Below are 16,106 nucleotides of genomic sequence, written 5' to 3' on the forward strand. Positions count from 1 at the left end.
AAATAAAAAACTTCTGAGCTGTGGACTTAAACACAGGAAAGTTGGTCAATTTTGTGACATATTTATTTTACCGCAAATACAAAATACCATCTTTAAGTAAGTGCATGGCTAATAGAATGATCTGGCCCTCCGTGGAAGGACTGAGGATGTCCACTCTCAGACCCTCTGCATTTACTGAAAGCAGGAGCAATCCCCTGGAAACCCTCCCAGATACAGGTGGCGAAACGACAGAGTCATTAACCGAGTTTTTGATCTCTAGCACCAAGACGTTTCGTCAACGCATCAGCCAGGAAACACAGTTCTCATGACGTTCACAAAGTGAAGAGCAAAGCTATGTGCTCCATGAGAGATGGACAAGGTCAATGGACAGCTTCCCTCGAGAAACAGAGGGGTCGGAATGCACGCCAGCTTGAGCCAGCCACACAGCGGGCCAGGCAGGCCCACCAGCCGAGAGCATGGCTGCGTAATGAGCAGAGGCAAACTCCCCCGGGGCCTCAAACGTTTCCGACTTTCTTTCGTGGGAGGCGCAAACTGCCATTTGTCTTAGAATAGCTTTCCAAGCATTTACACTGCGAAACAACAACGAAACAAGAACCAGCCAGATAGAGGTAGCGTCTTCAGAGCAAACGGTGGGCAAGAAAAAAGTTAAAGGAAAAAGAAGGGGAGGGGAGGGGAGGGGAGGGGAGGTGGGGAGGGGATCTCGGCTCACTGCAACCTCCACTTCTTGGACTCAAGCGATTCTCCTGCCTCAGCCTCCTGCGTAGCTGGGACTACAGGCGCCCGCCACCACGCCCGGCTAATTTTTTTCATTTTTAGTACGGATGGGGTTTCACCACACTGGCCAGGCTGGTCTCAGCTTCCCAAAGTGCTGGGATAACAGGCGTGAGCCACCACGCCCGGCCCTGTGAGTCTGTTTTGATGGGATTTGTTTGACTTTAAACCCACGCGGAGGAGTTTTCTGGGAATGGCTACACCAGAGACATGAGGCAAGGCTTACTCTGACTTTCGATGTTTTTGGAGTGTACAGTTGAAAGTCAACAACATGGGTGAATGCAGCAACCCCTCCTTACACAATCAGAGACAGTCACTGCCAAGCTGCTTCATGGATCGTCATTAGCTTTCCATGAGAAACAGGTGCATGATCAACGGCTAAAGATAAAGAGGGTTCAGTGCAAGACACCAGCCACGTGTCAGTCGGCGGCGTACGGCCTGTCTGAGGGTTCGGCGTACGGCCTGTCTGAGGGTCGGCATACGGCCTGTCTGAGGGTTCGGCGTACGGCCTGTCTGAGGGTCGGCATACGGCCTGTCTGAGGGTTCGGCGTACGGCCTGTCTGTCTGAGGGTTCGGCGAGATGCCGCAGGTCAGTACTTCAGAGTGTTTGGAACATCCGGGGTTACTTAACCCTGTGGCTTGACAAGCAGCAGAGATTTGCAAACAATGGTAGCTTCTGTGCCACGTCAGCCGAACACTGGCTCTGAAAACAGCCTGAGTACCTGACCCTCTCATTCCCAGGCCTGTGGCGTGGCTGTCAATTGAGATAGTGTCAGCACATCTTCATGCCGAGGGGATGGGAGCATTTATAGAAATACATGTTTGCACTGATGACTGCAGTGCTGCCGACCGAAGACCCTGATGGGCGAAGACGACCGAAGAGCCTGATGGGCGAAGACAATCAGATTTAGCCGCGGCAGCTCATGTTTACAGAACCCGGCTCATTCGCAGACAGGACATCGAATGTGTAATGCAATCTTAAATGCCCACTGATATTGACAGCTCACATCAGAAGAGGCGTTGGTGTCCTGGTGTGCCTATGAGGGCTCCTGCTACGGATGAATGGTGTCGCCCCGAAAATCATGTGTTGAAACCCTAACGCGAAATGGGGTGGTATTTGGAGATGGAGCCTTTGGGGGATGATCATGTTTACCTCAGGCCCTTACGATGGGATGAGCGCCCTTGTAAGAAGAGACACCAGGGCACACACACTCCCTCGTGCTCCACCCCCTCTCTCTCTCTGCCATGTGAGACCATCTGTAAACTAAAAAGAGGAACTTCTCAAGAACCCAACCATGGTGGCACCTGGATGTAGGAATTTCTGCCTCCAGGAAATTTCTGTTATTTCTGCCACCCCATCTATGGTACAGTTAACCCCTGGACAATACAGGTTTGAATGGCATGGGTCCACTTCTGTGGGCATTTTCTTCTACCTCTGCCACCCCGGAGACAGCAAGACCAACCCCTCTTCTCCATTCTCCTCTTAGGCTACTCAAGGTGAAGACGGTAAGGATGAAGACCTTATGATGATCCACTCCCACTTCATAAATAGTAAATATATTTTCTCTTCTCTATGATTTTTAAAACTTTAGTTTGGGGTCCTTTTTTGTTAATTATTTTTCCATAAGCGATTGGGGTACAGGTGGAGTTTGGTTACCTAAGTTCTTTAGTGGTGATCTGTGAGATTTTGATGCACCCATCACCCGAACAGTATACACTGCACCCTATTAGTAGTCTTCACCCCTCACCCACCTCCCAGTCTTTCTCCCAAGTCCCCAAAGTCCATTTTATCATTCTTACACCTTTGTGGCCTCATAGCTTAGCTCCCACATATCATATATAGTGTTGGTTTTCCATCGCTGAGTTACTGCGCTTAGAATAAAAGTTCCTTGCCAGGCGCGGTGGCTCGAGCCTGTAATCTCCACACTTTGGGAGGCTGAGGTGGGTGGATCACCTGAGGTCAGGAGTTCGAGACCAGCCTGACCAACATGTCAAAACCCTGTCTCTACTAAAAATAGAAAAATTAGCTGGGTGTGGTGGTATGCACCTTTAGTGCCAGCTACTTGGGAGACTGAGGCAGGAGAATCACTTGAACCTGGGAGGCGTAGGCTGCCATGAGCAGAGATCGTGCCACTGAAATCCAGCCTGGGCAACAGAGTGAAACTCCATCTCAAAAAAAAAAAAAAAAAAAAAGGGTAAAAGTTCCTTATGATTTTTGATTCTCAAAGTTCCTTGTGAGGCAATTCTCCTGCCTTAGCCTCCTAAGTAGCCGGGATTAGAGGCGCACACCACCACGCCCGGCTAAAAAAAAAATAGCATTTTCTTTTCTCTAGCATACTTTAATAATACAGTACACAATATGTAAAACATACTAAATATATGTGAATCAACTTTATGGTAGTGATAAGGCTGCTCAACAATAGGATATTCGTAAGTTTTCGGGGAGTCGAAAGTTATCTTTGGATTTTCAACTGTGCAACGGACGTGTGTGGCGCCCCTAACTCCCACATTGTTCAAGGGCCAACTCTGTTTTGTTTTGTGGTGTTGTTGCTGTTGTTGTTTTAGATGGAATCTTGCTCTGCCACCCAGGCTGGAGTGCAGTGGTGCGATCTTGGCTCCCTGCAACCTCCGCCTCCCGGGTTCAAGCGATTCTCCTGCCTCAGCCTCCTGAGTAGCTGGGATTACAGGCACCTGCCACCACACCTAGCTAATTTTTCTATCAAGGTCAACTGTATTTTCTTGCGACAGCCAGAGCTAAGAGAGTCTTGAAGCTCAAAGAGGTGGAAGAACCTACCCAAAGTTATCCAACCAAGAAGCACCTGGAAGACAGAATAAGGACTCCGGTAGCCAAGCGCCATAGCCACACCACGGTAGAGTTATTCTGCCTTGTAGACACGCATTGAATCTGTCACAGAGTAAGTACATCTCTAAATGCATTTGAAAACTCCCATGGGATGCTACAGAAACACGTGAGGGAAGGGTGAGTGTGGACAAACTCCGTCTGTTAGGCTCAGCGTACTCCAACTACAGGAATGAGATGCCTCAAGACAGGCCAAGGCAGAAATAAACATCACCATGAACCCCAAAACAGATGTGTTTTCTGGCCAGACCTGGTGGTACATGGCCTGTAATCCCAGCACTTTAAGAGGCCCAGATGAGAAGACTGCTGGAGGCCAGGAGTTTAAGACCAGCCTAAGCAACACAGCAAGATCCCATCTCTACAAAATATTTTTTAAATATATATATATAGTTGGAAACGATGATGGCATACATATAGTCCCACCTACTTTAGAGACCGGTGGGAGGATCACTTGAGCCTGGGAGGTTGAAGCTGTCGTGAGCCAGAGTCACACCACTGCACTCCAGCCTGGGTGACAGAGTGAGATCCTGCCTCGAAAAAAATCATCATGATCATCACAGTAATGTGAGGGGTATTTTAGGTGATAGGTGGTTACTAATTTCAAAAATAGGGGCTTCCAGTTTCTGCTCTAATGATACAGGAGTAAAGAAGAAATCACGTAAGCAGATAGTAAAAATTAGCCCGGTGTGGTGGGGCACACCTTTTGTCCCAGCTACTTGGGAGGCTGAGGTGGGAGGAGCACCTGAGCCTGGGAAGTTGAGGTTGCAGTGAGCCATGATCACACCACCGCACTCCAGCCTGGGTAACGGAGGGAGACCCTGTCTTAAAAAAAAACAAAAAAGATCTTGCACAAACTTTTACAATGACTCTGCTCTATAACTGAAAATAATTTCTGCTTTGTTGGTGTTCTCTCACACATTTATCTGGTAGACCAGATATCTGCATGTGATAGGGTAAGAAGGACCCACTTCCCTCCAAGGACTACAGCATTTGCAAGGGGGTTGAGGATGCATGCGTGTGGAATCCAAACATCGAATGCGCTGAGAGGGCGGTGCATGAAGCCTGTCTGTGAGTTTATGATGAAGCTGCACAGAGCTCCGTAGCCGGCTCTCACTCCTCGCTCTGACCCTCTCGCTTCAGTTTGATTGCATGCACGTCCTTCAGAGCTGCTGGGTACCACCGCTTCTTCAGCCTTCCTGCATTTTCCCAAGAAACACTAAACCTCTTTCCAGTGGTTTCCCCTGGATTTTGTGTGCACGTCTTCCAGCCCTTGAGCTGCTTGACCTGTATTTGCATGGGTATGGTAACACTGGATAGGACAGAAGCTCTGCCCAGTCCCACGTGAGAGCTCTGTGCACTTCAGGGACCATGCCCTGTTCACATTGCCTCCCTCACATCTAATTCAGCCATGATACTTGGCAATATAGTACTCCATCCAACAGACAACTGAGAGAGTCTGCCAGTGATACAGGGGTTAAGATGAAATCACTTAGGCAGACAGTACAGGTATGGGAATCCTCGGTAAGGCTTTTTTTTTTTTTTTTTTTTTTTTTGGGATGGAGTCTCGCTGTGTCGCCCAGGCTGGAGTGTAGTGGTGTGATCTCGGTTCACTGCAACCTCCGCCTCCCGGGTTCAAGCACTTCTCCTGCCTCAGCTTCCTAAGTAGCTGGCATTACAGGCACGCGCCCCCACACCCGGCTTTTTTTTTTTTTTTTGTAAGTGGAGACGGAGTTTCACTGGTCAGGCTGGTCTCGAATCCCTGACCTCTTGATCCACCCACCTCAGCCTCCCAAAATGCTGGGATGACAGGTGTGAGCCACTGCGCCCGGCGGCTTTTCTCCTTAACGAAAAGCAACCCCAAATCATTTTCTAACAATGAGCAGCCTGTCAAGTCCAGCCGCAGACATAGAAATGCCAGCTGGAAGCTTGCACCGCTGAATGTCGGCAGGAACTCGGGACTAGACACGTTCAAGATGGCGACTCCATCTTTCCGAGAGAAACTAGGGCTTAGACACGTTCAAGATGGCGGCTCCATCTTCCCGGCAGGAACTCGGGAACTAGACACGTTCAAGATGGCGGCTCCATCTTCCCAGCAGGAACTAGGGAACTAGACACGTTCAAGATGGCGGCTTCATTTTCCGGCACGAACTAAGGGGCTAGACACGTTCAAGATGGCGGCTCCATCTTCCCGGCAGGAACTAGGGACTAGACACGTTCAAGATGGCGGCTCCATCGTCCCTCCTCTTTGTCAGCCGTGAGTAAAGTAAGAAAAGCAAGACAGACGACCCGACTAACTAGAAAGTCTATTTGCATAATAAGATTAGTGTGCGCAACCAGCCTTTCCTGTGGGCTATGTAAATGTCATACGTGATCGAACCAATCTCTGAGCCCTATGTAAATGAGACACCACCTCCTCAAACTGGACTATAAAATCCATCATATTTGCTGCCAGCTGGTCCTTTCCGCTTGGAGACCCCTTTCTCCATAGAGAAAACCATTTCTCTCTCTCTTCTCTTTTCCTTATTAAACTTCCACTCCTAAACTCCTCGTGTGTGTCTTTGTCCTAAATTTTCCTGATGCCCAGTGAGGAACCCCAGGGTATATATATACCCCAGCCAACGTAGCTGCTTCACCCACATGTAGAGAGCTCGCACATTAATATGACCTTCAAATCCTAGCCCCCAGGAAAGCTTCACTTGAGTATTTTGTTTCCTGGGTGTCCCTTCCTCCAATCCACTAAGCAAATGCCACATACACTCCTTATATGGATAAAACAGTGCTGATAATGGACGAAGCACACAGGTTATCAGCTCATGCCTGCACTTTCAGAGAAAACACTCTTACTTAGACCATGGGGATGTCAAGCTGCCAAGGATACAAAAGGTACAACAATCCAAGGACAACAGGTGGTTCATGACAAAGAACTAAGAGGGCAGCACTGTGATTCCAAAAATTTGGAGATGGATGTCAAGGACAGTGAACGAGGGGGCGGGGGAGGAGGGGGGGAGGGAGGGTGAGTCAGAGAGAAAGGAAGGAGGAGGAGGAGAAGGAGCAGGAGGAGGGGGCAGAGGAGGAGGTGAAGGGGAAGGGAAAAAAAGCAGAAAGGGCCAGGCACGATGTTTCATGCCTGTAATCCTAGCACTTTGGGAGGCTGAGGCAGGCGGATCACGAGGTCAGGAGATTGAGACCATCCTGGCCAACATGGTGAAACCCCATATCTACTAACAATACAAAAATTAGCTGGGCAGTGTGGTACGTGCTTGTAATCCCAGCTACTCGGGAGGCTGAGGCAGGAGAATCGCTTGAACCTGGGAGTTGGAGGTTGCAGTAAGCTGAGATTACGCCACTGCGCTCCAGCCTGGCGACAGCGTGAGACTCCGTCTTGGAAGGAAGGAAGGGAGGGAGGAAGGAGGGGAGGAAGGAGGGGAGGGAGGGAGGGAGGGAGGGAGGGAGGGAAAAATAAAGAAGATGGAGGAGGAGGAGGAGGAGGAGGAGGTGAAGGAGGAGGAGGAGGAGTGGAAGGTGGAGGAGAAGTAGGAGGAGATGAGGGGGAGGAGGAGGAGGGGGAGGAGGAGGAGAGGGAGGAGGAGGAAGAAGTAGGAGGAGGGGAAGAGGAGGGAAGAGAAGAGGAAAGAAGACAGGGAGAGAGAATAAGAGAATGAGAAAACCAGAGAGAATGAAAGAGAATAAATGAAAGAAGAGAGAGAGATGACAAAACCTACGTGTGAAAGAGACCTCAGCAGAAGAGAAGGAGCAAAGAGCCTGGTCCAGGCCACTGTAAATGTCAAAGACTGATGATGGAGGGGGAGAAGAGTTGTCACACGTCCAAGGAGACAATGTTGAGCGATCCACAAACTTAGCAGAGAGGAGAAGAGGCTCTGGAGATGTCCAGTAATGGGCGAGAGCCCGGCTTCCACACTTGGTAGTTGTATCCTTTAACCTGGAGAGGCCTCAGTTTTCTCATCTGTGAAATGGGCCCAAGAATAGTATCGATCTCAAGAAAGTAGTTTCTCTGCTCCTTCATGAGAAGAACCTCCTCACCCACTCCAGTTTTCTCATGGCATTGCAGGAATTCAGTCCCATCTTCAAGCTGCACCTCTACTTCTGCCATTTTCACCATAGTGGAAGTGACTTCCTCCACTCAAGTCTTGAACCCCCTCAGTGTTCTGTATGAAGATTGGAATCTGCTTTTTCCCAATTTCTGTTAATGTGGATATCTTAACTTCCTCCCACTGAATCTAAACGACATCCAGAATGAGGAATCCTTTCAGGAAGGTCTTTTGTTTTTTGTTTTTGAGATGGAGTTTCGCTCTTGTTGCCCAGACTGGAGTGCAATGGTGCAAGCCCGCCTCCTGGGTTCAAGCAATTCTCATGCCTCAGCCTCCCGAGTAGCTGAGATTACAGACATGTGCTACCACCCCCAGCTAATTTTTATATTTTCAGTAGAGATGGGGTTCCACCATGTTGGTCAGACTGGTCTTGAACTCCTGACCTCAGGTAATCCGCCCACCTTGGCCTCCCAAAGTGCTGGGATGACAGGCGTGAGGCCAGCGCACCCGGCCGTGACTCGAATTTTGAAAAAAGTTCTACTCTGGGTAAAATCCTATGAAACAGCATCGCTCAATACAGAGAAATCTTTCATGATAGAAAGGGTCAATTGATAGGAGAAACTTCATTGTTGTCTATTTTAAGAAACTGCCAAAAAGCCACCTCGACCCTCAGCAACCAGCACCCTGGTCAGTCCGCAGCCACTAACACTGAGGCGCGGCTCTCCACCAGCAGTAAGGTTTGACTCGCAAAGCGTTTGGATAATTGTTAGTATTGTTTGGCAATCAATTATGCTGAAATTTTTTACAAAATCGTTGGAATGTTGTATGGACACACCACGAGACGCTCTTAGTGTCATGCTCACCATTCGCTAAGTGCTCAGTAACGCCACTGTTCACTGTGCCAGTTCCTCTGTTTATTGCTCAGAAGGGTGATGCATTTGTCAGGAGAAGCAAAGAAGAAGGTTCTTGAAAAGGTCGTGGTGACGATGCTGAAAGGTGGGGGAGAAAAGAACACGAACGGACCGAATGTGTCCCGTGAAGCTCAAGGCTGTGGGTAGCTCGTAAGAAAGGCAGTGAGCAGAGACGGCGCTAGAGAAATATGCCAGGAAGGGAAGGGATGGTCAGAAGCTACGCAGTGTGTGCAGTGATATTTTCACAGTGCTTTTGAAATTAGGGTGTTAATTGGCTCAATGAGCCACTGGCTGGATGACAGTATGTGGGCATTAGCTGCTGCCTGTCAGCTGGGATTCTAGGAAAACAGACTGCGCCAAACATTTGGATATATCCAGAGAAGGCACAATGACTGCGCATTAGAAATAGGATTTATGTTTCCCACCTAACTACCTCTCTCTGGGGCATGACCTGCCATCTCAACACAACCCACCCCAATGCAGCCTCAAGTCATTCTGCCCAGTATTGACCCAGAGTCTTGATTCAATGCAACAACCTAAGATCTTTGGATTTTAACCCATCGAGTTTTAGTAAGAATCTTCGATAAGATTTCTTCCAGAGAACCAAAGCAGGAGTTGCAAGATTGCAAATGGCACACTGAGGTCTTAAATATCCATCCGATTTGGCCAGGAATGGGATCGATCAAACACTCAGGCATTTTCCTGGTCATTGCTGTCTAAGGTGTCTTCAGAATGTACTCTGCAGTGAGCACCATTTTACCAAAAGACTCACTGGCCAAAACTATGGGTGTGAGGTAACTGACAATCAGGGGGTTTGGTTTGGTTTTGTTGAAAAAAACTTCAACAAAGACATCAACAAAGAAATAGGTGACAGCCCGTTGCCTACTCATTTCTTTGCTCGTTTTCTTATTTACTTGTTCCCCTACTTTCTTGCCCTGTAAAATGGACACAATACTCAAGCTTCCCATTGGTGTCAATGTTTATATTCACAATGGGTAAAAAAAGGTGTTTCATGCTTTGAAAAGTGTGATGCATTTTATTCTTTTTTAAAACTTTAACAACTTTTTAATTTTTTGAATTTTTGATTCTTTCATAACACACAGCTTAAAACACACGCACACATTGTACGGCTGTACAAAAATATGTATTTTTAAACCTGTATGTTAGATTCAGGGGGATCCATGTGCAGGTTTATTACACAGGCAAATTACATGATATGGGAGTTTGGTGTACAGATTATTTTGTCACCCACATAATCAGCACAATATCTGATAAGGCAGTAGAGACAGAATCTCACTCTGCCACCCAGGCTGGAATGCGATGGCACGATCTCGGCTCACTGCAACCTCCGCCTCCGGGGTTCAAGTTATTCTTCTGCCTCAGTCTCCCAAGTAGCTGGGATTACAGGTGCCTGCCACTGCACCCAGTTAATTTTATTTTTAGTAGAGACGGGGTTTCACCATCTTGGCCAGCCTGGTCTCGAACTCCTGACCTCATGATCCGCCCACCTCAGCCTCCTAAAGTGCTGGGATTACAGGTGTAAGCCACTGCGCCTGGCTGATAGGCAGTTTTTAAATCCTCCCCCTGCTCCCACCCTTCACCATCAAGCAGGCCCCAATGTCTGCCCTGACCACCTTGACATAACTTGTTCCTTTCTTTGAGGCCACCTGTACTCAAGGTTGAGCTTCCAATTATAAGGGAGAACATGTGATACTTGCTTTTATGTTCTTGCATTAGTTTGCTAAGGACAATGGTCTCCAGCTCCATCCATGTTCCTGCAAAAAATATGATCTTGTTCTTTTTCACGGCTGCATAGTATTCCACGAGGCATATGAACCACCTTTTCTTTACCCAGTCTACCACTGACGGGTATCTAGCTTAATTCCCGTGTCTTTGCTATTGTGAACAGTGCTGCAATGAACACTCGTGTGCAAGTGTCTTTATGGTAGAACAATTGGTATTTCTTTGGGTATATACCCAGGAATGGTTGCTGGGATGAATGGTAATTCTGTTGTTTTAACTCAAAAGTATGCTTTTTTTTTTTTTTTTTGGAGACACAGTCTCACTGTGTCACCCAGGCTGGAGTGCAATGGCACGGTCTCGGCTCACTGCAACCTCCACCTCCCGGGTTCAAGTAATTCTCCCTGCCTCAGCCTCCCAAGTAGCTGGAATTATAGGCACCTGGCACCACGCCTGGCTACTTTTTGTATTTTTAGTAGAAACAGGGTTTCGCCATGTTGGCCAGACTGGTCTCGAACTCCTGAGCTCAGGTGATTCGCCAGCCTTGGCCTGTGCTGGGATTACAGGCATGAGCCACCGTGCCCAGCCTATCTGTTTCTTTAAGAGACAAGGTCTTGCTCTGTCAGTCAGGCTGGAGTGCAGTGATTTGAGCTTATCTCACTGCAGCCTCAAACTCTTGGGCGCAAGCGATCCTCCCACCTCAGCCTCCCTAGTAGCTGGGATCACAGGCACACACCACCACGCCCAGCTATTTTTGAAACATTTTTGTAGAAATAGGGTCTTGCTGTGTTGACTAAGCTGCTCTCAAAGTCCTGAGCTCAAAATAATCCTCTGTCTTCTGAAAGCACTGCGATTATAGGTGCGGTTTCTTTGATTTTAATATTTGAACTTAATTCATTGCAATATTTTGGAATAGTGGCATTCTATCCATCACTATTTAATTCTATAATTCTATGTATTTGCACGCCCCGCCAAGCCTTTGTGAACCCTGAATATCTAAGATGGTCTCAGTTAATTTAGAAAGTTTACACCAGGCGTGGTGGCTCACGCCTGTAATCCCAGCACTTTGGGAGGCCAAGGCAGGTGGATTGTCTGAGGTCAGGAGTTCGAGACCAGTCTGGCCAACATAGTGAAACTCCATTTCTACTAAAAATACAAAAAAAAAAAAAAAAAAAATTAGCTGGGTGTGGTGGCAGGCACCTCTCATCCCAGCTATTCGGGAGGTTGAGGCAGAGGAATCGCTGGAACCAAGGAGGTGGAGCTTGCAGTGAGCCAAGATCGTGCCACTGCACTCCAGCCTGGGCGATAGAGAGAGACTCCGTCTAAAAAAAAAAAAAAAAAAAAGTTGATTTTGCCACAGTTGAGGACACGCCTGTAACACAGCCTCAGGTGGTCCTGATGACATGTGCTCAAGGTGGTCAGGGCATACACTGATTTTATACATTTTACAAAGACCTGCTGCATCAATCAATATATGTTGAGAAGTACATTGGTTCCATCCAGAGACGCGGGGACAACTTGAAATGGGGAGGGGACTTCCAGGTCATAGGTAGATAAGAGACAAATGGTTGCATCCGTTATTTTCTTGTTTTTGTTTTTGAGACAGAGTCTCCCTCTGACACCAGGCTGGAGTGCAGTGGCGTGATCTCGGCTCACTGCAACCTCTGCCTCCCAGGTTCAAGCCATTCTCCTGCCTCAGCCTCCCGAGTAGCTGGGACTACAGGCGCCTGCCGCCATGCCCAGCTATTTTTTTTTTTTTTTTTTTTTTTTTTTTTGTATTTTTAGTAAAGACAGGGTTTCACCATGTTGGCCAGGATGGTCTCCATCTACTGACCTCACGATCGGCCCGCCTCGGCCTCCCAAAGTGCTGGGATGACAGGCGTGAGCCACCGCGCCAGACTGCAGTTGTGAGTCTTAGTCACTCACTGTGAAGTTCCCTGCGGAGTTTCTTATTCAAAAGCATTTTGCTGTGGATAACGTATTCTCAGTATGTCAGACATCTGCAGTAACATTTATCTAGCAACAAGGTTAATTGCCTTTACATCAACAACAACAGGTTGTGTTCCCAGCAAAGGGGAATGCCAATTCTCTTTTCCATCCTGTAATACTTGTTATCAGTACTGGGGTATATCCTGGTCACCTTTTCCCATGCTGTGAGAGTAATTTAGAGAACATATTCAAGGTAATCTTTTTTTTTTTTTTTTTTTTTTTTTTTGAGATGGAATTTTGCTCTTGTCGCCGAGGCTGGAGTGCAATGGCTCGATCTTGGCTCACTGCAAACTCTGCCTCCCAGGTTCAAGTGAGCTGCCTGAGGAAGCGCAGTCCTGCCCACACTGTGATTTCAGACTTCTGGTCTCCAGGACTGGAAAGGAATACATTTGTTGTGGTTTTAAGCCCTCCGAGTATGTGGTCGTTTATTACAGCAGCCCTAACATATTTATATATTTTTTTGTTTTCAGTTCCGGGATACATGTGCAGAACGTGCAGGTTTGTTACGTAGGCATACATGTGCCATGCTGGTCTGCTGCACCCTTCAACCCATCATCTAGGTTTTTAAGCCCTGTGTGCCTTAGAAATGGGGTTTCACCATGTTGGCCAGGCTGGTCTTGAACTCCTGACTTCATTATCCACCCGCCTCGGCCTCCCAAACTGCTGGGATGACAGGCATGAGCCACCGTGCCCGGCCTTTATTGCTCTTTCTACATAAAACCAGAAAAGCCAACAAAGGTATTCGCCACAACAATATGCCCAAGTCCTAACCCCCAACAAAACGGTGAATGTGAACGGACTGGTAAATAGGGTCTTGGTAGATGCATTCACGTTAAGGATATCAGGACAAGATCCTCCCAGATTCAGGACTGAGGTACACTTCAAACTTTCATTCTATATTCTTTCACACAAGTAATGTTGTTTGGCTCTGAGAGTCACTTTCATTTTTATTTCCAGGAAACTTCATATCATTATCTTCAATTCAATAAGTGCAAAAGCGGCAAGACAAGGAATGATATACAATTACTGCTGATAGAAAATTCACTTTTAATCTTGTTGAAAACAAGTGCTTTTTGTAAAATGAAGGAGAGAGCTGCACTTCAAGGCTGAGAATTTATTTCTGCACACGGGAGAAACACTGATTGGGAAAATTTACAATTGCTGTTTAGACACTCGAGCCTCAAGATTTAGAAAAGGTGCACCTCCTAGATGGGTCTTAAATGGGAGATGATGACATCTAATCACCTAGAGACGGGAAAGTAGGTGTCACTCAGCGCTGAACGCTGCTACTCATCTGTGAGATTGTATAATGAAGTTTTGAAGACCGAGGCTGTGCCTTCATCTGTTCTTTAACCAATGCACGCTTAACAAGTATGTAATGTTTAGCTGCTCGGCACAGCTTCCTTCTTCAGAAACAGAGACTGGGTGCAGAGGCCTTTTACAACCCAGGGGGCTCCAGCTGCACAGGCTGCCCCATGGGGATGCATGCTGTTACTCTGAGGGTCAGCGTTGGTTTTCCAAGTCCTTGATGAACATAACAAGTCAATGATAATAAGACAAGTTCCACTGCTGTACCTCAGCTGAGCTCAAAAAAAAAACAAAAAAAAAAGGCTGGAATCATTTAGAAGTCACAATCCCAGGCCGGGCGTGGTAGCTCACACCTGTAAACCAAGCACATTGGGAGGCCGAGGCTGGTGGATCACCTGAGGTCAGGAGTTCAAGACCAGCCTGGTCAACATGGTGAAACCCCGTCGCTGCTAAAAATGCAAAACTTAGCCAGGCGTGGTGGTGCGCACCTGTAATCCCAGCTACTCGGGAGGCTGAGGCAGGGGAATCACTTGAACCTGGGAGGTGGAGGTTGTACTGAGCCGAGACAGCGCCACGACACTCTAGCCTGTGCGAAAGAGCGAGACTCTGCGTCAAAAAAAAATAACAAAAGGAAGTCACACTCACAACCATTCTACAAGCAGAAGAGCCACAACATGTTGCTTTAGAACCTACAGGCTCTGCTTTGAAAATTCCTCCTCTTCCAAACTCACGTTAACACGTGAGCCTCAGTGCTGGATGGGAGGTGGAATGTGAGGGGTTTGAGCAGCAGACGATGGATTCTTCCTGAAGAGGATCAATGTCCTTTCTTGAAGCAGGAGTGAGTGTTTGCTCTATGGGTTCCCGAGAGGGCTGGTTGTTCAACAGAGCCTGGTGTCTCCCGTCTCTCTTCCCTCCTCTTTCTCCGTGTGGTCTCTGTACACATACCAGCTCCCTTTCCCCTTCCACCATGAGTAAAAGCCTCCTGAGGTCCTCACCGGAGACAGATGCTGGCCCTGGGCTTCCTGTACAGCCTGCACAATCCTAAGCCAAATAAACCTCTTTCTTCTATAAATCATCCAGCTTCAGGTGTTCCTTTCTAGTGACACAACACACACTAAGACACCCCAGCTTTCTCTACAAAGGGGTATTTATGTCACTAGTGATGACCGTCCTGATGAGGCGTCAGTCCTGTAGTTCCCATGAGACCACCTACTTCCCACTCCCCATAGGAGCTCAGAACCTTCCAGAAGCTGGTGCACTCATGGAATGATAATTCATATACTTTCCACAATGAGATGTGATGTAGTATCATGGTTCCTTAAGTGATTCTGAGTATACTCTTTTTGCGTGTTTTTCTTTTTTTATTTTTTCTTTAATTTTCCATAACTTACTGGATTACAGGTGATATCTGGTTATATAAGTAAGTCCTTTTTATTTATTTTTTTTGAGACAGAGTCTCGCTCTGTCAGCCAGGCTGGAGTGCAGTGGCACAATCTCAGCTCACCGCAACCTCCACCTCCCAGGCTCAAGCAATTCTCCCACCTCAGCCTCCTAAGCAACTGGGATTACAGGCATGTGACACCATGCCTGGCTAATTTTTTTTTTTTTTTTTTTTTTTGTATTTTTAGTAGAGATGGGGTTTCACAATGTTGGCCAGGCTGGTCTCGAACTCCTGACTTCAGGTAATCTGCTCACCTTGGCCTCTCAAAGTGTTGGGATTACAGGTGTGAGCCACCACGTTCGATCACAAGTAAGTTCTTTAGTGGTCATTTGTGAGATTTTGGTGCACCCATCACCCGAGCAGTACACATTCCACCCTATTTGTAGTCTTTTATCCCTCACCCCTCCCACTCTTCACCCCAACTCCCCTAAGTCCACTGTATCATTCTTACACCTTTATGTCCTAATAGTTTAGCTTCCACATATCAGTGAGAACATAGGATATCTGGTTTTCCATTCCTGAGTTACTTCACTTAGAATAAGAGTCTCCAAAGGACATGAAGTCATCCTTTTTTATGGCTGCATAGTATTCCATGGTGTCTATGTGCCACATTTTCTTTATCCAGTCTATCATTGATGGGTATTTGGGTTGGTCCTAAGTCTTTGCTATTGTGAATAGTGCTGCAATAAACATACATGTGTGTGTGTCTTTATAGAATGATTTATAATCCTTTGAGTATGTACCCAGTAATGGGATTGCTGGGTCAAATGGTATTTCTGGTTCTAGATCCTTGAGGAATTGTCACACCGTCTTCTACAATGGTTGAATTAATTTACACTCCCATCAACAGTGTAAAAGCGTACCTATTTCTCCACATCCTCTCCAGCATCTGCTGTTTCCTGACTTTTAATGAAGCTGGAAACCATCCTTCTCAGCAAACTTAACACAAGAACAGAAAACCAAACGCCGCATGTTCTCACTCAAATGGGTGTTGAACAATGAGAACACACGGACACAGGGAAGGGAACATCACACAC

The 16,106-nt window shown here is 47.2% G+C and overlaps 1 protein-coding gene across 3 annotated transcripts in view; it reads right to left on the reverse strand.

Annotated features, from left to right (window-relative positions):
* Positions 1-16,106, reverse strand: part of LOC141406861 (polyprenol dehydrogenase-like) — a 320,805-nt gene that overhangs the window by 92,859 nt on the left and 211,840 nt on the right. Inside the window, exon 2 of one of the 3 annotated variants that reach the window (XM_074029271.1) lies at positions 8,544-8,669. The exons of the other annotated variants lie outside the window; for them this stretch is intronic. The gene's annotated coding sequence lies outside the window, so the exon portion shown is untranslated. The remainder of the gene's footprint in view (positions 1-8,543; positions 8,670-16,106) is intronic. 3 annotated transcript variants of the gene reach the window in all.

The sequence above is a fragment of the Macaca fascicularis genome, chromosome X (assembly GCF_037993035.2).
Source record: "Macaca fascicularis isolate 582-1 chromosome X, T2T-MFA8v1.1".
NCBI classification, from domain to species: Eukaryota; Metazoa; Chordata; class Mammalia; order Primates; family Cercopithecidae; genus Macaca; species Macaca fascicularis.